Raw genomic sequence first — 26,500 nt, 5'->3', positions numbered from 1 at the left:
CTTAGATAGGTCTTACAAAGGAAATTCGAATTGTAATTAGCAGAAGATAAACTCTTCCAGTGAACAGAGCTAACTAAAGAAATATAATCATACTTCCTTAGCAGCTTAGATAGGTCTATTGGCAGAGGAATGCAAGTTCTAGTGTGCAGCATTTACTGTTATTTAGCTGTTTCAGTGAACAAAGCCACCGACATAGTAGACAAAGTAAATACGAGTTGTACCTAGCATAGATGAAATCTTCCAGTGAACATTAGCGCTCCTCATGATAATTTAACCTCAGCTTATCAATAAAACTTTAGGAGATCTAGTCTGTAGATCTCAACAACTTCATGAAGATTAGGTCTTGTACGATGGGTTGCAATTGCAATAATTGCAATCAACATCGTCTGCAGAAAGTACTAAAAAGAATAAAAACCCTTACAATAAGTTTGTTTTATAGGTAAGTTAAATTTTGACAACACTAAATTATGGAAGTGAAAACACAATATTCTTTGAGTAAGATGGTAATTTTAAAACTTCCTTTACCTCAAACGATACGTAAAGTCAACTACGATACGTATAAGCAATTAAGTTTAACATTAAAAAATCCTTATAACATTTTTTTTTATAAACAAACTAAAAAATTTGTTAGAAAACTTGAAAGTAGAACGTAGAACGCAAAACATATCGCTGATAATGAAAACATCGAAACAATCCGAATTCACTTCAGATGGCCGCACAACAAAAACCAGTACCAATTAACCTTTCCTGTGGGCAAAACTAAACATTCGGGAATGACTCACACTTACAAACACTTACGTCACGTCCATATAGAAGAATGAAGTCATCGCGTCCGTATACGTGTCAACGCGCCGCGACTCGCACGTCGCACGTCGCACGTCCACCGCTAGTCCACCACGGACATGTATAATTCAACAAGGCGGCCGCTAGTTATTGCACCAACTGTAGACCCATTTCCATTCAGTCTGATCAATGGGATTTTTCAAAGCTCTCTTTGTACATGAATCATGCATTTTCTCCCAGGTGAAGTTTGCCGCCGAAAGCGTTGACATTCATACATCAATAGTAAAATAGAAAATTCCTGTACGGGGGTTATCAAGTTTGCAGGAAAAACGAAAAGGGTGATAATCTCGCTATGGTAACCTTACCTATAGAGTGATATCGAAGAAAATCAAAAGCAGATGATACCTTTAAAGAGTTGATTCAGACAGTATAGTCCACCAAAGCATAAGTATGAAACTCACGCTTACAATCGAATCTGTTCTTCGGTAGATGACGGCGTCGTTGGATTGGCAGAAATTCTTAGATGAATTGCAGTTTGTTTGATTGGTAGATGGATAAACGCGACCTAAACGTCGGTCAGTATTTTCGAGGATTTGACGAGGCAGACATCTCCCGAAGGCAAAAGATTCTGCATTCCGTGGAAGCCTACCACCTAGTTTTGCACACTGCCTTCGTGCAAGAAATTCAAGATATAATAGTCATGATTTACATTTCCACAATGGACCGTTAAGTAATTACATATTCCAAGGCTAGACCAATGACTAGACCAGTACTGTACAACTCATTGCGACATAATACGTGCCGTTTAGTAAATGTTAAATGTCAAATATCTTGTGTTAGTCAATGTTTAGTCTTTCGATGTTACGTTACGTAGTGATTTCCCAATTTATTTATTCAATTTGATTTTCACATAAATTATCCCATTCGTCTATATGGAAAAATGGGTATAAAATTGGATTGGAGTGAAATTGGGCGATTGATATTTTTCAATTATGCAATAGATTTGAATGTTGAGAGACAAATATAAATTTGCGAAGGCTTTTCAAACCTTCACTAAAAACAGTGTCCCCACTCATCAGTTTAGTATAACGTGTAATTATAAGGGTACCCTACCAATCATCATGGATTAGTTTCGCTAATTATTGAACTAATTCGGATATTACCGGAGATTTCTTTATCTGCGAAAAAAACAGAACTCTGACCACGATAAAAAAGATCTCGCGCAAGCAGCCTTTATAAAGTTTACGTGGCCAGATACAATCGCTGAACACAGATTCCCAACTAACTCTTTCTACAGTTGTCAACGTTGTCTTCAACTGATACACTAAGGAAATGCTCAAGTTCATCATAGCAGACAACCGCCTCCAGAGTGCGACACTTCATTAAATATCAATTACGAACAGTACCGGCCCAAGAACGCTGTGGAATCGAACAATTTTAATGGCGCGGGGTAACAAACCGTCCGCCGCGAAGGCATTAATATTAAAGAGGAGCGGGGGCCATAAAAATAGCAGAGCGAGAGCGAGCGGAGCGGCAAAAAGTAACAATGGTCCGGTTCGGGGAACGGCGGGTCGCGTATGTGCGCGGCCTCTGTTAATTGTGGCTGCGCAGTGCGCATTCGCGGTGCACAGAGCATGCGCGTTGCACAGGGCATGCGCGTTGCACAGAGCATGCGCGTTGCACAGAGCATGCGCGTTGCACAGAGCATGCGCGTTGCACAGAGCATGCGCGTTGCACAGGGCATGCCCGTTGCACAGAGCATGCGCAGTTGTGCCCATCGCCACAAAAGGCTCTTGAATCCTCAGAATCCGATGAGGTTTGGTGGTCTTGCTTTAAATTGTAAACTAAAATCAGAATCATTTAACACTCACAGTGTTTCAACAGTTTTAAAGGGACAATTCCAGAAAATAACTATTGAATCATACACCTTTGCGAAGCAAGAATTAGCTACTACGAAACTGATAAGATTTTATTGTAGGTGTTACCTTGTTACACCTGCATACGCTTACCAGTTATCACAGGAAACTGCCGAAACTGTTGAACATACCTGAAAAACATAAAACATATTAGTCTTTTTGTTCGAAGCAAAAGAAAAAGTATTCATAGAGTGATTTGTTAATATATTTTAAGTAAATTTAATTATACAGTACAACAGAACGTACGCATTCGGGATATTTTATTAAGAACCGTAGCTAATTTTAAGAGAAATTAACTATTTTAAACTTTAAGTAGGAAGTCTACAAATGTTTATAACAACAATCGTGAATTGTTAATAGTATTGGAAAAACGATGACAAAGTAAGGAATGTAGACGCGCCTCAGTAAATGAAACATCACGTAGGTCTATGTAAACTACTTCGATAGCCACAACAAACCGATAACACTACGGTATGTGATAACTGGGTAAATAATCTGGCCCAGACCCGACAGTCAGATAAACTAACTACGAGAACAGGCTGAATTGAAGAAGGTTGGTAATAACAAGTAGGCCTACTAGAACTAGGTACTATTGGTCTAGGTGAAAACAACTAAAGTGAGGCATTTTTGTAGGGTGTTGTTGCTAGCCTATTCGAATGCATCTCATTATCTATTGCCATGTCCATTCAAATTTGAAGAATCTCACCTATACAAAATATTGATACAAATAATTGAAAAAACCTATCATTACCACATGAAATGTTAGTGGTAGTAGTACAACTCGGGAGAGCGAACTGGTTTAGTTATAAAGCGCGGGGCTTAGGTCCCCGAGTTCCCGGGCCCTAATCCCGCCAATCCCCAATGTCTTTCAATTGTGTGATAATGCCGCGACACACTATGTTGTGCATCCTTGGACGTGAAGGTGGGACATAAAAAGTAATTAAACTAGATCTCAAGTCAAAAAGATTAACTTTGGGTACTATATAATAAAATATTCTGTTTTACACAAAAATCAAATCAAGAAACAAATCTTAACATACAAAAACATTTTAATCTTAATTACGTTCTTTTTTATTTCCTGAACCCACAGTCATCTTTCAAACTTCTAAGCCGACTTACATCTTAATCACCTGCGTCTTCACTTACGAACTAATCTGTAAACCAATTTGTGATTGTCTGCAGATGACATCATCAGGGATGGGCGGCGGTCCAATAACAGAACCGATCACAGCTGTCAACCTTATCTCAAATAATTATAAATCCCGAGTGTCGAGGATCCATTAATTCATTAGGGACCGGTCGACCTTGAGGCCAGGGGTCCAAACCGACTTGGAATACAACAGGAATGCGCAAGTCTGCGCACGACGGGACATAAGACACAGGATATCAAATGTGTTACTGTTTTCATAGAACATAGGAAAATAATCACGCATTTCCATGGATAGAAAAGAAACCTTTAACGATCAGTGCTTTGAAAACGACAAGCACACAAAAAACATTTTACAGAAAATATACATAGGAAAATAACGCAAGTTGCGACAGTTACAACGCACAGAATAATGCAGGTGTGTACTTATGCATTTATTTTCGGTAACAGTATTATGAATTTCTATAACCATCTCATCGAGATAAAAAAAAGCTGTGTTTGCTGCTACGAGGAAGGGGACATGTAAATTAAAAAGTAAATGGGCCCCAGGTCCAAGTCTTTGCTGTTGCGTATTTAAATGTATCAAATTGTATGCTACTATTTTAAGAAAATGCCTGAAAATGTTGTAGAAATACTAGTTATTTGTTAATTACAATTACTGACACAGGTCCTACTTTTTGTAAGAAACCTCTTTCGCATATTAATTCTGGTAACGATTAAATGCCCAATTTATAATATATTACCAATTTTCAATATTTTGCGAAAATACTTAGCAATGATAAATCCCCAAACACTTCTTATAAGAGAGAAAAATTAATTTCAGGAAAAAAACACAAACTACCAAAATGAACTGCTGATGCCGATTCCTTGTTTTACTGGGTAGACATAAAACTCGCGGGCCTAACGACCGGGTCTGCGCCTCCAGTTTCCAAACTGGTGCGACTTTTACAACCGAAATTTCCCGTCGTGTGACGGTTTGATGGAGATTTTGAGTGAAAAACGTGATGAACAAATTACAGCTATTACGCATATCGCCAGAGGGAGCGCTTGCCCCTTGTTAAAGCGTTGTCGCCGCCACGCCGCACGCTGGGTTTGGGAACATTTGGTGCTTACTGTAGGTGAAAAGTTGCCAAACCGAATATAAACATAATCTTACTAATATTATAAATGTGAAAGTTTGTGTGTTTGAAGGTCAATCACGCATAAACCACTGGATGGATTGGGCTAAAATTTGGCATGATGATAGCTCACATTCCCGATTAACATATAGGCATATTCTTATCTCAAAAATCCCTTCGGGCTCCGCCCCAGTAGCTCTGTAGTTCCCCATGTCAACCTTATGAGTATACTATAAATTAAAACGAAACAGGGTTTTTTTATTTCGCGATTCTGAATCAACCACTTGACGGATTTTTATGATTTTTGTGTTGAAAGAAAGATAATTTTGAGAACTAGGGAATGTCGAAGCCATAATTTTAGTTTAGGGTTTCAGTTTTTTATAAATTAAGTTTTGCCGACGGACGAGTTAAAGTCGTTTTAGTGGTGGTTTAACTAACAGCTGGTTTCTAACTGTCATTGAAATGTTTATGTTACAAATTGTTTGTATACAAAAATATTGATCGTCAGTGTTTGCCTACATACTATTTTACTTTGAAATGCTGTTTATTTACTAACGTAAAAGATCTATGTTATCAGGAGATTGTGTAATTTTGAACTAAACATTTTAAACGTATAATACAGTTTTGTCATAAATGCAATCCGTATTTTTTTTGTCGATAGGCCTAATATATACTGCCCAACTATACTGAGAACAACAAATTGTGCACAACGTTTTGTCGGAATTTCAAACAGTTCACTTCTCGACTAGTAAAGAGAGGATGAGCGACAAACTTAAAATGTTTTTGAATATATGGATGTATAATTTACTAGGACGACAATAAAAAGTGAATCTAAGAGAGTCTATTTATCCATGGTTCTTTGCACAAAATAATAATAGTGCTGTCAGTGATTCGTTTCCTATATGTATTTTTTACGTTGAAAACTTCAACTCAGATGTTCCCCAAGCTTTGTTGTATGATCTTCAAGTAACTTTAAGACTTTGTAACATCTGGAAAAAAACCTTGGAATTTTTCCAGAAATCCACATTCCCATTAACAGCACAAACCTATTTCTGCTGCTTAGAATTTTCCAGCATAGCTTCCAATTACAAATTTCTGCATCAACACTTCTAATTGCGTTCTGAATCGGTCTCTATGCTACAAAGTTTGAAATATTAAGTGTGCCAAAATGTAATAAAACATTAAATCACACAATATGTTAGTCAGGCACTTTTAATTTGAAAAACTGAAAGTCCAGAAATACTAGACTGTGCATGATCAAGCACAGACTGTACTACAGCACAACTCCCGCATGATACCAGCATGATACAGGATCTGCAGGTAACTCCAGACGTTTGTCATGAGCAGGCCGAGGCGGTCGTAACGTCTGCAGATTGCATCAATTACACAACTGGACAATCAGTTTAAAATTACTGCATCCCATTTGCATAGCTATGCAGAGCTGGCGGAGAGTAAACGCTCACAATTACACAGCGTATGTTAGTGCAGGCGAGACCGTTGCTGATGCTGCTGGTCAAGCGAATATCTTCATGTCAGCAATTGGAAGGAAAGTTCGAGACGAATTTGACCATATTCATAATTCCTTTATGTATGGGTTTACAGAATAAACATCGATCATTAACTTTGACTAGAGAGAAGCAGACCTACCATTAAAATGTTAAGCTAGTTTCAGAATTAAGTGAACTTAATAGATGAAACCACCGCCAGAGTGTGCTGCTGTAGCGATGTTTGTCTTACAAACAGAATCTTTAACCAAGCATCGGTAGATACCACCAAATCAATGACAATACACCAACGATGTGATGCATTGCTACAAAGTAAATCTCAAGGTAAACGATGAACGATCTGGGCTAGGATCTGACAGGGGGTGACTTCCTAATTTTGTTGACAGCCGAGGCGAGCTCACTTTTGTTGCCACTTCACCCAAGAAGTTCTGCTATATTATCACTGAATATTATCACTCTGGTTAACTTTGGCCGCCATTTTCAGCAATGGTAATGCGATTTACGGATATATAGATTCCATCGCTGCACTGTACACGGGTTTGTTCACGTATTGCACCGTAATAGCTGGATGTCTACGTGTACAGTCAATGGTGCAAGCTCTATGATAAGCATGCCCGTTTTATTCTGACAACAGCTTTTGCATTTTATAATGTAGCGATTCCGTTCTAAATTTTATAATCACTGCTTCTGGTGAGCATCAGTGCTCACTGCAGCCTGTAGGGCCTAATGCTTGCCAGATTTCCTCCAGTTAAATTTATATCTACCGATATCTAACTCTGGCCCAACCGCACCAAAGACGTCTGACCTTTACGAAACAAAGCACTGAAGAATGGTAGCCGGTTTAATTGAGATTTAAGGCAATTGTCGCCGCTGATTCACGGCGTGTCGCGGCCGCGGGTCGCGCACTCTGGTGGGGGAAGCGCTCTGGCAGCTAGCAGGTAACCGGTTGTATACCCACGCGCCCACAGCCGCGCTCGCAGCTCGCAGCCGCCGCTCCGCAATTTCCACGACACCGGAGTGAAAAACAAACAAGTGCCCAACGAGACCTGCTGCACCATCAGTCACCGGCCAATCATATGGAATTACCGGCCGAAACCCAGATTTATGTGGGAGGGTTTGGGCCGAGCCGCGGCGCCTTTGCGTCCTTGTATCGGCGTCATTATGCTAACTGCGGGAATCGTGGTGAAAACCGTGACGAACTTTCGGAACAATTTACGTCGGAACACTTGTCATCGTGTGAATTTCTACAATGTTGACCTTAGTGAACCCAAAAGCTAAAGCAACACTGGTAAAGTACACAAATGAAGGTAATGAGACTAAGGCTGGCGAAGGAGTTTTCCAAGTATAATTTTGTTTTTCCCTGTTAGGTATACTCGGAAATGTTTTATCCCTGCATTTAGTTTTATGTTTATTTTTCTAAACACACTCAATTTTTGTCAAAAGATTGTTTCGTAATTGAAATTTGGAGCTACGTCTATGATGATACTAAAAAAATAAATTTCCAATTTTAAACAATTCGAACATAAACCGAGAAAAAACATATTGACAAATGCATTAAGATGACAAGATGATGCACGGCGTATAGTCACGTGTAAAAGAAAAAAAACAATAACTTCTTTCATTATTGTACAATGGCTGTGGATTTAAAATCCAATCTTGATCACTTTCACAACTAATCTTCATAAACGAGCGACCAGTCCCTAAACAAGGCGAGTGAGCCACACATTATATCCCAGTCGGAGATTACACCCGGGGCTTACGACCGATTTTATTCGATGGTGATGAGGATTCTATAATAGCCGACAGGAGAGTTCCCACTTGCAAGCCGTCAATTATCTCAGATTAGGCAGATAATGGTGGCAGTATAGCGTGATCCTATTGTCGATCTGGTCGTACAGAGCATTAACATAGCAGACGCTGGCTGGCAGGCGCCCAGATTCCTGCCCGATGACTGGTCTACTGTACCTTCTGTGTTTAGATTGTTCTCTAATCGCTCCATCTGATTTACAAATCTCTCCTCCATAGAATATCCTGCTGTACAATCTGTGTTTAGATTGCTCTCTAATAGGACCTTCTGATTTACAAAATCTCTCCTCCATAGAATCGCCTTACCAGCTGTGTTTAGATTGCTCTCTAATCGCACCTTCTGATTTACAAATCTCTCATACATAGAATAGCCTAGTGTACCATTCGTGTTTAGATTGCTCTCTAATCGCACCTTCTGATTTACAAATCTCTCCTCCATAGAATCCCCTACTGTACCATCTGTGTTTAGATTGCTCTCTAATCACACCTTCTGATTTACAAATCTCTCCTCCATTGAATCGCCTTACCATCTGTGTTTAGATTGCTCTCTAATCGCACCTTCTGATTTACAAATCTCTCATCCATTGAATCGCCTTACCAGCTGTGTTTAGATTGCTCTCTAATCGCACCTTCTGATTTACAAATCTCTCCCCCATAGAATTTCCTACTGTACCTTCTGTGTTTAGATTGCTCTCTAATCGCACCTTCTGATTTACAAATCTCTCATCCATAGAATAGCCTAGTGTACCATTCGTGTTAAGGTTGCTCTCTAATCGCACCTTCTGATTTACAAATCTCTCATCCATAGAATAGCCTAGTGTACCATTCGTGTTTAGATTGCTCTTTAATCGCTACTTCTGATTTAAAAATCTCTCCTCCATAGAGTCGCCTACTGTACCATCTGTGTTTAGATTGCTCTCTAATCGTACCTTCTGATTTACAAATCTTTCCTCTATAGAATCGCCTACTGTACCATCTGTGTTTAGATTTCTCTCTAATCGCACCTTCTGATTTACAAATCTCTCCCCCATAGAATTTCCTACTGTACCTTCTGTGTTTAGATTGCTCTCTAATCGCACCTTCTGATTTACAAATCTCTCCTTCATAGAATCGCCTTACCATCTGTGTTTAGATTGTTCTCTAATCGCACCTTCTGATTTACAAATCTCTCATCCATAGAATAGCCTAGTGTACCATCCGTGTTTAGATTGCTCTCTAATCGCACCTTCTGATTTACAAATCTCTCCTCCATAGAATCCCCTACTGTACCATCTGTGTTTAGATTGCTCTCTAATCACACCTTCTGATTTACAAATCTCTCCTCCATAGAATCCCCTACTGTACCATCTGTGTTTAGATTGCTCTCTAATCACACCTTCTGATTTACAAATCTCTCCTCCATTGAATCGCCTTACCATCTGTGTTTATAGATTGTTCTCTAATCGCACCTTCTGATTTACAAATCTCTCATCCATAGAATAGCCTAGTGTACCATTCGTGTTTAGGTTGCTCTCTAATCGCACCTTCTGATTTACCTACAAATCTCTCCTCCATAGAATCCCCTTACCATCTGTGTTTAGATTGTTCTCTAATCGCACCTTCTGATTTAAAAATCTCTCCTCCATAGAGTCGCCTACTGTACCATCTGTGTTTAGATTGCTCTCTAATCGTACCTTCTGATTTACAAATCGTTCCTCCATAGAATCGCCTACTGTACCATCTGTGTTTAGATTTCTCTCTAATCGCACCTTCTGATTTACAAATCTCTCCCCCATAGAATTTCCTACTGTACCTTCTGTGTTTAGATTGCTCTCTAATCGCACCTTCTGATTTACAAATATCTCCTCCATAGAATCCCCTACTGTACCATCTGTGTTTAGATTGCTCTCTAATCACACCTTCTGATTTACAAATCTCTCCTCCATTGAATCGCCTTACCATCTGTGTTTATAGATTGTTCTCTAATCGCACCTTCTGATTTACAAATCTCTCATCCATAGAATAGCCTAGTGTACCATTCGTGTTTAGGTTGCTCTCTAATCGCACCTTCTGATTTACCTACAAATCTCTCCTCCATAGAATCCCCTTACCATCTGTGTTTAGATTGTTCTCTAATCGCACCTTCTGATTTAAAAATCTCTCCTCCATAGAGTCGCCTACTGTACCTTCTGTGTTTAGATTGCTCTCTAATCGCACCTTCTGATTTACAAATATCTCCTCCATAGAATCCCCTACTGTACCATCTGTGTTTAGATTGCTCTCTAATCACACCTTCTGATTTACAAATCTCTCCTCCATTGAATCGCCTTACCATCTGTGTTTATAGATTGTTCTCTAATCGCACCTTCTGATTTACAAATCTCTCATCCATAGAATAGCCTAGTGTACCATTCGTGTTTAGGTTGCTCTCTAATCGCACCTTCTGATTTACCTACAAATCTCTCCTCCATAGAATCCCCTTACCATCTGTGTTTAGATTGTTCTCTAATCGCACCTTCTGATTTAAAAATCTCTCCTCCATAGAGTCGCCTACTGTACCATCTGTGTTTAGATTGCTCTCTAATCGTACCTTCTGATTTACAAATCGTTCCTCCATAGAATCGCCTACTGTACCATCTGTGTTTAGATTTCTCTCTAATCGCACCTTCTGATTTACAAATCTCTCCCCCATAGAATTTCCTACTGTACCTTCTGTGTTTAGATTGCTCTCTAATCGCACCTTCTGATTTACAAATATCTCCTCCATAGAATCACCTGCTGCACCATACGTGTTTAGATTGTTTTCTAATTCCTCCTTCTGATTTATCAAATCTTTCCTCCATAGTGACCTACTATACCATCTGTGTTTCGATTGCTCTCTAATCAAGCTTTCTGATAAAGGATACTACTAGATGCAGTATGTTGTTTATTTCTAATGTAACCTATCAAGAATGCATTAAACTCGAATCTCCGTATGCTGAATTCTCTTTGATTGGTTGACCGTTGATCTTTGAGACTATTAACAGATGACCCCAATGTACTTTCTCCATTCATAATGCTCTATTTGAACCTTAAATTCCTGAATCGATCTTCACAAGATTGTTTAGAACTGAAACATTTTGCATTCATTCCTTTTGCAAAGTTATCCTACTGTCAGATACGATTAATTGGGAAAAACTGCCACATTAAGACTGAGAATCTTATAAAGCTTTAGCCAACTTAAGCTGCAAGTCCGATGAGATCCTAGAGTAGATAGCTTGGAGGCGGGGGCGGGGGCGGGGGCGGCGGAAGGTGTGAGTTGCGAGGCATCGGACGGCGGCGGCGTCAGACCAAACCACATGTGATTGGAGGATAACGATAGGCGGATAATAATGACCGACCGCGGTCTGCGGCAATCACAGCCACAGATGAGGAGAGGAAATTGGCAGCCAGCGATGGCTTGGCTTTCCGATGCATGAAATTGGAATTGGCTCTGACGGATGTAAATTCTAACATCGTTCGACGGATTGCTTTGAATGTTTCACGTATTTGTGATCTATCAGATGGAGGAACACTGAACACATTCACTATTTCACGTCTTTCGTCAACAGCCTCAAGTAGCGAGTTTGTAGGAAATAATGTATAACTAATACAAGTTTGTATTGAGCTATTCAAATCGAAATATATGATTTAGAGCCATTTTACAGTTTGGGTGAAACTGGACATGATCGTGGCTTTTAATAAGTGGTCACACTGTATTAAGAAACAGCTGACTTAATCAAGAGCAGATTCAACTGATAATGTCACTCCATTTTACATTCATCCTGAATTCCCATTCAGCTTAATTACGTGCGTCACCTTCTTTAAGCACTGCTTGAATAAATTAAAATAGCTTTTTCTCATAACTTCTTCAAAATTTTCCCACCAAAATCTTCATATTTTTCTATTGACACCTATACTGTAGGCTACCACTATTTCAACACCCGCAGCAAGCATATACCTAACACTTGTATGTATTGTATGTACTTAACACTTATTTCGCACTAAAATATCAAACAAAAAGAACGTACGCCGACGTCGTAGCAGACGCAGCCGGACAATACCGGCAACAAGATAGGTGGCCGAGTTGAGCATTTAATCCAACCCATAAAAATGCCACTACTCATTTCTTGTGCCACATTTTCAGACAGTCGCTAAGAACACAGCGGCGGCCGTGGGAAGGCAGGACGGAATAGTGACATGCCCGGGTAACGAGCGGGCGATATGAGCGCGCAATTTGTACCCGGTATTGACAAAGGATTAATTACGGCGGCGATCGAGATGCGCGGTGCGTTGCGCATGCGTTATTACCGCGCATGTCTGACGGCGGAAGTGGCCACTTCTTGCGCACCTCCACTCTCGACAGTCACGGCAGGTCCGACCTTCATTCTCCTTTCTGTTTCAGCTAGGAATGCGTCTAAATTGACTCTACTTTTCTCGGCGGCCGACACTCCAGTCCATTGGGAGCTTCGAAGACACAATGACGAAACAGTCTATGGGGTGAGGTTGTCAGTAATGCTATAGACAGCTTTCAAGTTTGTTGCTTACTGCAGGTAACACGTGTGTAGGTAAAAAAACACAATACAGAGTGATCCTCCTTAAAAAGGTTATACTCACAGCTCGGTAATCATAACACAAAAACAGTATTTTACCTTGCGTTAATTCCGCGTGGTTGCAAGTCATTGTAATTGCTACAACCCAACTCTTACTCATTCTGTTCTTACTCTTACAGTCTTGCTTCTCAGCGAGACATATCTGCAGTTTTGAGGCCCTATTGCTAACTGTATTAATTACAACTCATACAATTATGTAGGGTCTTAGGTTGTATCGTCTCTGGTATTACCCACAGGTCGTATATACTATACACTTTTACGGTATAGGTAGTTTAATTATCTTCAGTCTTGCAGTCGTACTTGCTATATACGGCGATTATCTATACGTCTTATTGTCAACTGTCATGTACTGTATAAATTATAAGTCTACAAAACGTGTATTTCAAACTAGAATCAACGCAATTACAGCGAACGACGATAGAAAATAATTCTCAATACTGACCAGACAAAGTGATGTTTTGTGCGTTTGTTTTACTCTTGGACACAATTGCCGATTCAAACTTCTCACTATTTCCCACCCGTCAAACGCACGACGTGATGACACATCAATGAACGGCAGCTAGACAATAATAGCCATGCAAGAGGCGAGTGCCAGAAATGGAGAGGTTGGCGCCTTTCAGCCCACTCTGCGGCTGAGACTGTCGTGGGCGATGTATACATAATGGATCAGATCGTCAACGTCACTGGTCACTGTAATACCCGGATACCGTATCTAGCAACTACAGTAACCTGCAAAACCAGTAAGTGGGGAATTTAGTTTAGTTACACCATCTCCAAAAAGTGTTTCCCTCTTATTATATTGCTGCAAGAATTTAGGATGAGTAAGTGCCACCTCCACCTCCGCAAATAAATCGCTAGTTGTAGACTTTCAGCTGAACAGTTAACTGCGTCACATTAGCGTAACTACAGGATACTCAAATATATTGCTAGAAAGTCGTAATTGAAGACCAAGATATGCTAAATGAATAGTCAACTACGTCAATATTCCAGAGTTAAATTCTGCAATATTACATGTCAAGAAATTCACTAAGAAACTGATGCCACCTTACACCACAAATATGAATGTGTAGTTGGTCAAAAATATATTAAGTATGAGGGGGTAAAAAGTGTTTTCATCTTAGATTTTTATAGATTGTCAAGTATATTCAAAATCATGTTGCGACAAAATTATCGTTAAAAAAAATGAGTAATGACTTTTTTTAATTACGGGCCAGACTGAACGATTGCGCAGCAGAAATCTCAAGTGAGGCGGTAGCACCAAAGCCAGGTCCCGAAGAAGATAGATATTAATAAAAGAGATCCAATAGGAAAAAGAGAAACGATGAGAGGCGGGTAGAGACGGAGGGAGGAGTAGACAGGAGCGAGGTGTGGAATGCAGTCCGAACTCGACATCATGTAATACATCCCGCATATCACCCGTCTAAATCATCAAACCAATACTGACCACTGTTCAAACATATTTCAAATAGAGTACTGAGTACGCAAAAGCGTATGCAGATTTTGGAACATTAGCCATAAATCACTCAAGCATGGGCTTCACATAGGGAAGGACACGGATAGGAAACACACAGGAATTTTACTGATGAATGCTACGGAATGTATGCTGCTGAACTGGATGAGACACGACACGTGGCAGAATTTCGCGAATCATCAAAAGAGCTTCAACCAACATTTTCTTATAATTGTGTTTTGTTTAGCTTTAGGCCAAGTCATTTCCCGTACAGCTTATAGCTAGAGGAGCTATGGATAAACTAGGCAGGAATTTAAATGGAAAGGAAAATGAAATAATGAATTTATTTCCTCCAATAAAAACACACAATGGATACAAAATTGGCTTGGAAATTAACTGGCCACTTTATCCAGTACATGTGGCCAGTGTACAAAGAAACTTATCAGTATCTTATCAGTGAGTCCAGTCTTCCACTTAACTGATTACAAGACGATTTCATTTTCTTAAAAATTAAAAACTTAACTTTAACTTGTTATGTATCAAAATAAAAGTATCTTTTTAACAAAAATAGAATATCGCTAATAATATTACTTAAAATAACATACTTCTATACAATACACAATGAGAAAAATCGAAATCTTCGTTTGCGCTTGCAGGCACGTGATTAACATTGCTCACACCAAAGAAGTTAACTCCCTCTGGTTTCTGGTTTGATGCAATGCGTGATGAGCAGACTGAATTGTTGGGCTGCGTGATCGCTTATTGTTCCATGTTCTAGTTCCGTATATTCCAGTTTCCTTCCCGTGTCCCTTGCGCCAAAATATGTGTATGTTTCTTCCTCTTCTCCCTCCCTCCGTTTCCTTTTATGTTTAGTGTAATGGTTTGGCTTTAGTGTAGCCAAACCAATATGAAAACTGAACAGGTCTTTTTGTGTCTGGTTTCTCACGAGTACAGACTGGATCTGGATCCAACATGACTTATCTGTGTGACAAGCCTCTGGCCGTGTTCAGGGGAGCCGCCGAGTCGCACGTCGGTGTCCCGCAGGGCGCTACCTTGGGCCCCATACTTTTCCCGCATTTTATTGGGGGCGCACTTCTTGTAATTTGGACATAACCGCGACTTCACGCTGTTCGGCGGCTGTGGGATTTTTAAGACGGGCATAAACAAAAAGATGTATCGACGGGCCGAGGATGCCGCTATCTTATGACGAGTTCTTTGAGATGTTTCAGGAATGTTAGGATTAAATACATTCCTGAATTAAACAAACCCGAAAAGGTGCTGCACTTATATTTAAATATTTGAGAAAACGTATAAGATTAAAGTTACACTCTTCATCTTACTCTTATGCGGCAACGAATTTCGTGTACATATGAGGCATAAGAATACAGTACGTGAGAGGTGCGGAGTAAGATCACATTTACGTTTATTATGGATTTAATGTTTTCATCATTCATAACCTACAGTTTGGTCCAGCTTTGAACTATAACACCCCACTAACTATTCTCATGATACAAATACAGTTGGAATGATATCAAATCGAACTTTCTCAAAATTGTGAATTGAAAGGTAATTAATTGAGCACCTACTAACTATAATGTATGTTTTTCCAAGACCATTTACTGTTGGGTACAGTTTCAAACCACCAAAGAACTACTGATTTTCCTCAGTACGGTACAGAGCGGGAGGCCATTTATATATTGTTGGAATGAATGTTCCAAAAAGTGTGGAATTGAGTGTTATGTCTTTGTTGTTGCGTAACATCGTCTAGCCAGGGCTGGGTTGAAAGATTGCTGGCTACTGTAGACGTATCAGGTAACGACAACACAAACACCAGAGGTGACATAGTATCACAAGAGCTGACGTCGGCGCGATGGAGTCGGTTTCCACTGGCACCACGAGGCTGTCGCCAACCGCTGTAAGTTGTTTAATTAAATCGTAAGATTACGATAATTTTACAACAAAGAATATTGAGAACGACGATAAGACTAATGAAAAGGCTAACTGTCTTTGCTCCATCCATTTTTGAAACTACTCTCATTACTAAGGAAAGTCGGATCACAGTCATGCCACAATGACGCCATAAGAGAAGTTAGTCGCATCAATCTGTTCTTTTCAAATAAAAATTCCACCTTTGTCGGAATAAGATTCTTACGTTTAATTCCAAGTATTTAAAAAACGATTGGCATAACTGATTTTTAAGTTTGGAAATTATCTTAAAGAAATTGCTCATTACTCCATTGAAGAGGCTATTCCTCTATCAGCTTATTTTCTTAATTTTTATTTGTTTCTTTTTTTAAAGGAATTTTTGCCTGTGATAACTGTATTTACTAGGGTAATAATGCTGAAACAATTCCATTCACTATATACAAATTGTATTGACAAGCTATTAAAATGGAATGGAATGAAACAAGTTCAAAACGTGTAAAGCCGATTCCAGTAAGTGATTACAATTACATATTTCAAGATCTTGTGAAACTGTGAGCATTATCAATCAATTTATATTCGTGAACCAGTTTGCAGTAAAGAAAAATATGAAAATAGCATATGGTTCAATAGCCCGGTGCACTCAGTGAGCGCCATCCGTTCTAACCTACCGTTAAAGTCTCTCCGATGAACGTCCGAAATGTAAGGCTAAATAAATTATACAACACTAATTGTTAACGGAACTTATTAAAATTGATTCAGTAAGCATAGAACTTTGGCAAACCGAGCTAAACAAGTTCGACAAGTATACAGTGTGGCACAATTCTCTCCAGAGTGTTGCCAAGCACTAATTTGCCATATAACACCAGGACCAATTTTGTAGTAGTTATGAAAAATTAATTCATACGAGTGCTGAGAAGATTATACCATAATGAGTCACATCTGAGAAAATAATGTCGGTTGTTTCTGAGGAATGTGGTCACCGGAAACAAGGGGTGGAACGTATGTTACACACTCGCTGAGTAATCCTGGTCTGCTTATCAATGCGTCACTTGATAGCTGTGCGTATTAATCGTGTGTTTTCTTTTACTGACAGAAAGTTAAACTTATCGCAAACACATGTTTATTTTACCTCCCTATTTTACAGATAGTCCATATTGATCAGCTGTAAGACGTAGGGTAGTTGAATACAATCTTCGATCAACTCCCTTAGCTTGTGTTCCATAGATATGCTAAGTGACATAAAATATGCTAAAATATGTTTGACCTAGTTAAAAGGGCGTGATCGTCGAAGCCGAAAGTGATCAGCACATCAGCACACCTCATCAGAGGACCTTATTCTGTTTTGTCTATTTTAATATTTAGATTCTAAAACTGGCATCAACTTTAACATGGGGAGGGAATGACCTAGATCTACCAACGAACTTAAGTTATACTTGAGTAAAAACTAGATTATAGCTGGTAGCTGGTCTATGTAGTTGATATTTCTCCTAAATAAGTATCACGAAGCCAATGGCTACATAAATTCATATTATTTCATATGAAACAACCACGTTCCAAAAGATTTGGGGCTTATCCAAAAATCTTTTTACAAAAACAATTGCACCGTAAGTACAAGTATTGGGCGATTCCAAAACACATGTCGGCCGACAGCACAGGAGCAGGAGCCCAAGTAGCCGATATATAATTGTGTGGCAGGTAGACGATCAGTCCATGCAGCTGCGCCGGTTGTGTTCCTTTTGTTGGCAACTCTGCTGACTGCAGCCGGTGTTTTTGTTTCAGTTGGTACCACTGGCAGCGCCGCGCGCCGCACTCGACACCTGTTTTGTTTTCGATGTAATTAAATAACCCCGGTTTACGGCCTCGGTCTGATAGCAGAAAACATGATAATGTTATGAGGTGCGCACGATATTGTGTTTAGCCGGTTAATGGGCCAAAAACTGGCAGTCGGGTCGTCAAGGGGCAAACTGAACGTGAGAAGTCGCTGTTCCAATTGGTTTTAATGTTTCCAGTTCAAGCGCCATTAACTGTGAGAGGTCGTGGTTCGCGATTCAGTTGACATCCGATGCTAAATTAGATTTTTAACTTCGGTAAAAGTTTTTTTCATTGGGGCCTATACAGTAATTATCGTGAAAGGTTTTTTTATTCTTTTGTCGTTTTAATTTAATAAGAAATCCTAAACGATTTTAGTGAGACCTATCAAATCCACCATTTATCTGGAAAACGGGGGAATCGAACCCATGACTCTTGCACCAAAGTGCGAGACACTAACCGGCAGGCTATAAGTAACACATAGGCCCTATAGGGTTTAAACCTAGTTTTTTATTGCTGGAAACGGCAATATTTTGTACAGTAGACTAGTGAATAATTGCAACCCAACGTCTACGGAACATCGTAAAAAGTTCTTTAGAAGCGGGGTGTACATAATAGTCACAGGCGACAGGCAAGCAAGAAGTGCACTATTTTGTCTTTGACGTAGTACTCACCATATTGTGAACAACTGGAAGAGGTTCGAAAACTTTATGCATCATAAACATAAACAAATTATTAGCCTATGTCACTGGCCCAAAAGTAAACATGTTTTTATTAAGAGTCTTCCCAGTGGTAGCAATATTAGATTTTAGTCCCATAAAAGCGATGTTAACTTCTAAAACAGAATTTCTAAAAAAACCTGTTGTGATAAAATAATGATTGAGGTGTTAAAATTTAGGTTTAGTGGTCCTCTAGCACAGAAAACGTACTACTATAACCGGTTATAGTAGTACGTTTTCTGTGCCTCTAGGGAGTGAAGATTTTAGTTTTGCCATTTCCCCCCCACTAAATAAGTTAATGGTTATTAGTTAAGCCTTTAATCAAATTATTTATTAAGAAAAGACAAAAAGAAAATTTTTAAATATCATTACTTTATTCTCCCTAGTACTCTACATAATGTAGTACTCTACTTGTAGTTTATGAACATAATTATACATTTTCAAAACTATATCTTTATAAATAACACCGGCATACTGCTTCAAATGATGGCATTTTTTTCAAATTTAACATTGCTCTTATGGGACTAAAATCTAATATGGCTTGGCTACCATACTGATGAAGCCTCTTAACTTTTCAAACGGAACTGTAAGTTAAACACATCTAAACCGACTGCTACGACAATTCGTAAAGACATTTGGGCCAGTGAAGTTATTTGTTTATCTTTTTGTTTATGATCCATACCGTTTCTCTTCAAATTTTCGTGGGCTGTAAGCTTTTTCGTGGTTCGACACTTAAACTAGTTTAACATCTAACACATCTAAACCGACTGCTACGACAATTCGTAAAGACATTTGGGCCAGTGAAGTTATTTGTTTATCTTTTTGTTTATGATCCATACCGTTTCTCTTCAAATTTTCGTGGGCTGTAAGCTTTTTCGTGGTTCGACACTTAAACTAGTTTAAAGATTACAGAGCCAGCTGATTTTAGTAGTGGCTGTCAAAAATGTCAAACACTCGTCCTTCACTCGTCTTCCATTTTAAATACCCAGGCCTCTACGGTAATTTAAGCGTCCTGAAAATCTTGACGTAGCTTTAAAATTATTACGGCGCAAATCTAAGCAGAATAAATTTCTTAATTATAAAACTATCCCAAACTATATCTTTCTGTCTTCATCCCTTTGCTAAGGGTAGGAAAACGAGTAACTTGCAAAACAGAGGGTATGAAGGACCGCAAAAAACAAGATTCCGTAGCTTCATAAAACGCTAAGAATGCAGTACTTATCCGTTTTATGTAAATTCATAATGATACACTGATTTGATTAGCAAAATTAAATCTACTCGCCAAAGTAAAATATTAGGTAGGCCTACCTATTCTATTTTATAAATTAGCCAATAATAAAAGTGAAATTACTATTATGCAAATTTATTGAAATGTACTAATTGTACTAAATGTGTTTGTAATGTATTAAATGTATTGATTGTTCAATAAATTATTTAATACATCACCGATATTATGAATGTACCAATACTGTACTTATTTAATTTAATATGATACAGTACCAATTTATTGGATTGTAATTGTAAGTGTAGTTATTTTCAAAGGCCTAATTAAGATAACGTATCAGTCCAATAAAATATCTAATTGCGATTATTATTTACAGCAATAATTTTACAAAATTAACCGTTATAATGCCTTGCAGCATTTATCAGCGAGCAAAGAATAAACATTTACTGATCATACAACATGTTTGCTTCCATTACGACTGTAAATGAATGAAATCTTAAATGAAACAGGTTTGAATAAATAAAAACCCTACGTCCTACAAAATAACATAAAATAGCTAAGACTAGAATTGTAATTGAAAACATTAAATGATAAGAGCTCGACTACTGCTGTGTTTTTGGTCAGCTGCTGACTACTAAAGTACTAAGCACAAAAAAATCAACACAAACACAAGAGTAAAGTGTTAAAAATGTCTAATTACAAAATACACTAAACTGAATCTTAGAAATCGAATCAGTAAGTTATTAACGTAACGATTACTGTATTGCGAACGAATACAAAACAATTTAAGTTGTTCTAAGTCTCCATTTATTAAACCATTACTACAACCGAGACATGTAAATTAAATTACACCAACAAGAAACCCCTTCAACAGACAAGTTTCACAAGTAAATAAACAACGAGCAAAGTCAAATGCAAGTTTTGAAACTGCCCTAATCGTGGGGTATCCCAAACAACCCAAAGACTTGTCAAGTAAAAAACTAACCTTAAAATAGTAGCCTTTGATGTTCCTGGTCTATGGAAAATCATGCGCGCACTGTATGCAAGTTTATTGAACGAAGGTTGACAACACAAGTCACAATAACGTTCACCACGCACTTATCACTCGGAGTGAACTGGACTGACTGACCGTAGCGCGGCGGAGTGACTACTCACGGCAACTCTAGACTTCCACCTCTACCTGCGCTGTAACGGTAACTCCCCACCTCCTCCCCAACATACCCACTGTCTACCGTCTACTGTCCGAGCGTTGACAAGTCCGACCAAATATTTACAGCCGACACGCTTACGCTTCCTCGGAAACAAACTATTTCCAGCTCTTTTGTCGCCACCCCGTCCCATCCCTAATCCGACAGGTAGGGCGGGGGCGCGGCGGTAGCTGTACCACAGCTGCGCCCAATTGGGTCGGAAGGGTAGACAGATTTGGGAGATAACCTTTTTGAGAAATGTATTGTGCGTTATAGAAATGTTCTAGTTTTTTCAGTTATTGTTTCACAAGCAAGAGTTTCGCGTGTCTACACAATACTGTACGTGATACAGTGAGTACGTCAATAACAAGACCCTCCAAGGAAAGTCGCTTTTTATTACAAGTTTCATGTTTAAAATACTCTTGATTTTGTATTACCTCTAATCACAATTTATTGCAAACCTCGAAAAGAATACCTTTAAACAAGTTTTATTCGATAATCCCCATAAGGAACTAGGTGTCCATATGGATTGAAGTGGAGTGTTGTTTTTTGTATGGGTGTGCAACATAGGTATGGATAATTGATGGACGCTGGTATTTGGAGATATATGGTGTAGAATTTGTGATTTCAAACATTGCTGCAAGTCTTCGCATCACTGGTTGTAGTGGAAGTTCCTGTACAGCGTGAGGGAACCATCGATGTATAATAAATTCATCGATGGAGGGAACCTCGGTGAGAAGCTGATAAACTATGTTATTTTAAACACCTTACCCGGTCACCTTATCTGGTTAAAATTAAATACATTACAATATTAGGAGATATGAATGCACAGGAATCTAAAACGTACCTTGAAGTCGACTTCAGCACAGATTGGATCAACCTGAAAGCAAAGAATATTGTTCAAGCAATTTGTAAATGCCTCGTTGGAATGAATTGATGGTCAAATAATGTACAATGTATCTATGTTGTATTGTGAGTTGCAGCGAACAAAACAAGCAATACACTTGAAATATTTAAATTTACGAAAACGCCAGCTCGTCATGCATATTACACATCGAAACAATCAAACTTAATGAATTGGTGACTTAGTTTATGGTACAAAATGATTCAGTTGCAACGAATAAACCCGTCAAAACATGGTTTAAATACCGAGGACGTCAGCACTTTATGCACATAATTTCACATAGAAACAGTTAAACATTATGATTTCGTGACTTTCGGCAGCGCTACGAACTGTAAACCCAAAAAGCAACGATGTCGTAGGTTCACGTCTCCTTGTACTCGACCAACACTTCACTCAGGTCCGAAGCCTATATGAACGGGAAAATGCAATGTAAAAAAAACCTTTTCCTGTATTCCAAACGCAACACTTTAGTCCGTTCTGCAGTATTGATATGGGAAGTGATTATTTCACTCAACTACTGTAGAGGCGGCGCCGGGAATGCAATCAGATTTAGAGTAGACTGTGGGGCGAGGACCTTGACAGCGTTTTATGTAATTTTAATTCTCCCCCGGCTCTCGGCAGTCAGCATCAGCTCAGCACTCAGGTTGCAACAATACAACATGATGGCGTGGGAGCGCAGCCGGTCGCCTGTAATTTCACTGCCCGCGACAATCTTCCCATTACTCTTTTTTGAGTTGCGGCCGGAGTGCCAAGTGGGAACTCTATCCGAACACAGTTCTTTATGCTGTGTGAATCCAAGTGTTCATTAGATGAGGCCAGTGCCGATTGTAAGAATGTGGAGGTTACCGAAACCCATTTGAAGATAGTCGAAACAGTTGGAATTGGCAATGTAAGCTTGCTTGCCCCATTGGCCATGACTTTTGGTATAATTCTAAGGCCCAATGTGATCGCAGTAAAAAAAAAAAAATAAAAAAAAATAAAAAATAAAAGTGCATAAAAGATTTAGTGTTGAACAAGTGTCGGTATCATGCTTATTTAGTACGTTAATTCAACGATTTCGGATGTAAATTAATCACGGATAGTCAGAAAATCAACGCCATCTTCTCTGTAAATACCTGAACATCCAAGAGAGTTTCCACAGCAGTCAGTATGTGCCACTCTGGGTTGTCGCTCTGTAGCTACCTGAACATCCTAGTGAGTTCCTATTCTCTGTATACACTAACTTGGCGTCTGAACCCTAGTCTACCTGCGGACGGACCGGGGCCGAAACCTTTCTCGCCCACTGTTGAGGAGCTGTTTCCATAATTAGTCACCTAGTAGCACCTCCACTGCAATTATGAACTTTTTTGTGCGGGACGGAATTTTAATTTTTTTTTCTGCACAAGCAAAAAGTTCATGAAATTTTAAGAAAAATGATACTAAACTTGACCATATTCCGTTAAGTTAAGCTTACGTTTAAATTATTTTTATCTGGTTGATGGTTGATATAATTGTATTTAATTTTACCAAAATACCTAACAATGTTATTAATATTAAAAATATGTCGAGTGGGTGGGGGGGGGGGTAAAATATTCATATTATGCATACCGCTGATATTGTTATTTATATCTTTAAACCTACCCCCATGTCTTCCATTCATTCATTCATTCATTTATTCATTTCTACGGCAAATGCCATTAAACAATACATATCAAAACAAGATGGTCTGCAAAAATAAATACAAGATTCCGGGAAATGAGTGATTCACGTCCTAAGACCTCTGACGATTCTGACGTGGGGGTATCGTCATTAGATTAATCGCGTATTGAAATGTTATTGATGAAATATGTATAATCTGCCGAAAAACTACGGTAGGCCCGTCGTAGGCCTACGCTTTATACAGAAATTTAATTAGCTTAAAAACATTTACTCAACACATACACATAATTCTGTAATTTTTTATCGACAATTGCCATATCCTTAGAAACATGATGATTGTATGATTATTTTATGTTTCATTTGGCCCATACAAAATGACGCAATTTTGACTTTTCATGCCAAATGCTACTTTCGCTCGCATTTACGATTAGTTTTTTTACCTTTTAACACGTAACATTACGTATACTTAATGAAACGTACTGTTTAAAAGTGTTTCACGTTTACAATAGTCTTAAATGTGATTGCTTAGATCTACTCAAAGAAACATATGAATTAGGTTGTGACAAACTACATCACCTCAACACGTTTTACATGTTTTTACTTCTTAAACTTTATTCCCCTAACAATATTAGGACATTTAAATATATAAATCACTATTCCTTTTTTGTGTTTGCAGATTCGTGGTGCACGTCTGATTTAATTAAAAATAATTCATACATAACAATATTACAGTTTTATTTCTATCCCTAATAAAGTTTCTATTCCTCAGTAGCTATTGTACATATGCCTGTAGGTTCTACAAACGTAATAAGAATATGGTCAAGTTTGGTATCATTTTACTTATTTATTCATGGACTTTTTGCTCGTACAGATAAAAATAAAAATTCCGCCCCGCACAAAAAAGTTAATAAGTGCATTGGGGGTGTGACTAGGTGACTAATTATGGAAACCGCTGCTCAAGAAGTGAGCGAGCAAGGGACGGTCCCGGCCCGGTCGCAGGTAGTCAAGGGTCCAGACGCCAAGTTAGTGTATACAGAGAATACAGTAGTATGTGTCACTCTGGGTTGTGTACTCGTCACTTATCGCTCTGTAGCTACCTGAACATCCAAGTGAGTTCCCACAGCAGTATGTGTCACTGTTATGTACTCGTCACTTGTCGCTCTGTAGCTACCTGAACATCCAAGTGAGTTCCCACAGCAGTATGTGTCACTCTGGGTTGTGTACTCGTCACTTGTCGCTCTGTAGCTACCTGAACATCCAAGTGAGTTCCCACAGCAGTATGTGTCACTCTGGGTTATGTACTCGTCACTTGTCGCTCTGTAGCTACCTGAACATCCAAGAGAGTTTCCACAGCAGTCAGTATGTGCCACTCTGGGTTGTCGCTCTGTAGCTACCTGAACATCCTAGTGAGTTCCCACAGCAGTATGTGTCACTGTGGGTTATGTACTCGTCACTTGTCGCTCTGTAGCTACCTGAACATCCAAGTGAGTTCCCACAGCAGTATGTGTCACTCTGGGTTATGTACTCGTCACTTGTCGCTCTGTAGCTACCTGAACATCCTAGTGAGTTCCCACAGCAGTATGTGTCACTTGTCACTGTGGGTTATGTACTCGTCACTTGTCGCTCTGTAGCTACCTGAACATCCAAGTGAGTTCCCACAGCAGTATGTGTCACTCTGGGTTATGTACTCGTCACTTGTCGCTCTGTAGCTACCTGAACATCCAAGTGAGTTCCCACAGCAGTCAGTATGTGCCACTCTGGGTTGACGCTCTGTAGCTACCTGAACATCCAAGTGAGTTAGCACAGCAGTATGTGTCACTTTGGGTAATGTACTCGTCACTTGTCGCTCTGTAGCTACCTGAACATCCAAGTGAGTTCCCACAGCAGTATGTGTCACTCTGGGTTATGTACTCGTCACTTGTCGCTCTGTAGCTACCTGAACATCCTAGTGAGTTCCCACAGCAGTATGTGTCACTGTGGGTTATGTACTCGTCACTTGTCGCTCTGTAGCTACCTGAACATCCAAGTGAGTTCCCACAGCAGTATGTGTCACTGTGGGTTATGTACTCGTCACTAGTCACTCTGTAGCTACCTGAACATCCAAGTGAGTTCCCACAGCAGTATGTGTCACTCTGGGTTGTCGCTCTGTAGCTACCTGAACATGCTAGTGAGTTCCCACAGCAGTATGTGTCACTCTGGGTAATGTACTCGTCACTTGTCACTCTGTAGCTACCTGAACATACAAGTGAGTTCCTACAGTAGTATGTGTCACTCTGGGTAATGTACTCGTCACTTGTCGCTCTGTAGCTACCTGAACATCCAAGTGAGTTCCCACAGCAGTATGTGTCACTCTGGGTTATGTAATCGTCACTAGTCGCTCTGTAGCTACCTGAACATCCAAGTGAGTTCCCACAGCAGTATGTGTCACTCTGGGTAATGTACTCGTCACTAGTCGCTCTGTAGCTACCTGAACATCCAAGTGAGTTCCCACAGCAGTATGTGTCACTCTGGGTTATGTAATCGTCACTTGTCGCTCTGTAGCTACCTGAACATCCAAGTGAGTTCCCACAGCAGTATGTGTCACTCTGGGTTATGTACTCGTCACTTGTCGTTAGGTTGCTAATGAGGCGCCACTTGTAGACAGGAGTGATTGTTCCCATTGGTCTCTTCGTTACGTACCATTGTACTCCACAAAGAGTCAGGACATGTGACGAGTGTTGAGGAACAATAGAGTTGTTACACAGTGACACCTGGATG

At 39.4% G+C, this 26,500-nt stretch overlaps 1 protein-coding gene across 4 annotated transcripts in view; it reads right to left on the bottom strand.

Annotated features, from left to right (window-relative positions):
• LOC128987841 (interference hedgehog-like) overlaps window positions 1-26,500 on the bottom strand; it is a 104,643-nt gene that overhangs the window by 52,299 nt on the left and 25,844 nt on the right. For 3 of the 4 annotated variants that reach the window (XM_054408879.1, XM_054408881.1, XM_054408880.1), the window contains exon 2: window positions 22,049-22,081. The gene's annotated coding sequence lies outside the window, so the exon portion shown is untranslated. Of the gene's footprint in view, window positions 1-20,999; window positions 21,200-22,048; window positions 22,082-26,500 lie in introns of those variants that run through there. The other variant, XM_054408878.1, reaches the window with a different exon arrangement.

This window comes from Macrosteles quadrilineatus, unplaced genomic scaffold (genome assembly GCF_028750875.1).
Source record: "Macrosteles quadrilineatus isolate MER2022 unplaced genomic scaffold, UCM_ALF_1.0 Scaffold_2__2_contigs__length_208266976, whole genome shotgun sequence".
Taxonomy (NCBI): domain Eukaryota; kingdom Metazoa; phylum Arthropoda; class Insecta; order Hemiptera; family Cicadellidae; genus Macrosteles; species Macrosteles quadrilineatus.
This window is presented reverse-complemented; position numbering and strand designations above follow the sequence as displayed.